Here is a 697-nt window from a genome sequence, read left to right as displayed (position 1 = left end):
AAGTCTGACTTTCGGGTTAGCAACACAGCTCCCTGTGGACTATGATACCAGAGCTCCCTACATGGGAAGGAGAGCAATTTCAACTAGACAGTTATACTGAAGAAGAACTTTTAGGTCTCAGTTATCTACCTTATCTTTGGTAGCTTATCCATTTTTACTTGATAAAGCAAGAGGTCTCTCAATTGCTGATTCTAGAACTTGCTACATAACCACAGTTATCCAAACAGCCTGATACTGGTACAACACCAGAAACCAATGGACAGAATTGAGAAGCCATAAGTAAATCCACTCACCCATGAACAGCTGATCTTTAACAAAGAGTTGAAACTCACTAAGTGGGAAAATGATGGTCTTTTTAATCAATCATGCTGCCAAAACTAAGTATTTGTAGAAAAATAAAACAAGATCCATAATTCACATCGTATAACAAAACACATATTTCAGCTAACAGATGCTGTCGTGGATGTGCTCACCAAGTTGTGCCAAGAAATCTGGAGAACAACCACTTGGCCAGCAGACTGGAAGAGATCTATGTTTGTTCCCATCCCAAAGAAGGGCGACCCAACTGAGTGTGAAAACTACAGAACAATATCATTGATTTCACATGCAAGCAAGTTTCTACTGAAGATTATCCAAAAACGACTGGAACAGTACATCAGCAGAGAACTGCCAGAAGTCCAGGCTGGGTTTAGAAGGG

Source organism: Elephantulus edwardii, unplaced genomic scaffold, assembly GCF_000299155.1.
Source record: "Elephantulus edwardii isolate Elephantulus edwardi_28Jun2011 unplaced genomic scaffold, EleEdw1.0 scaffold00228, whole genome shotgun sequence".
Lineage (NCBI taxonomy): Eukaryota > Metazoa > Chordata > Mammalia > Macroscelidea > Macroscelididae > Elephantulus > Elephantulus edwardii.
The sequence above is the reverse complement of the archived record's forward strand: the minus strand, read 5'-3'. Positions refer to the sequence as shown.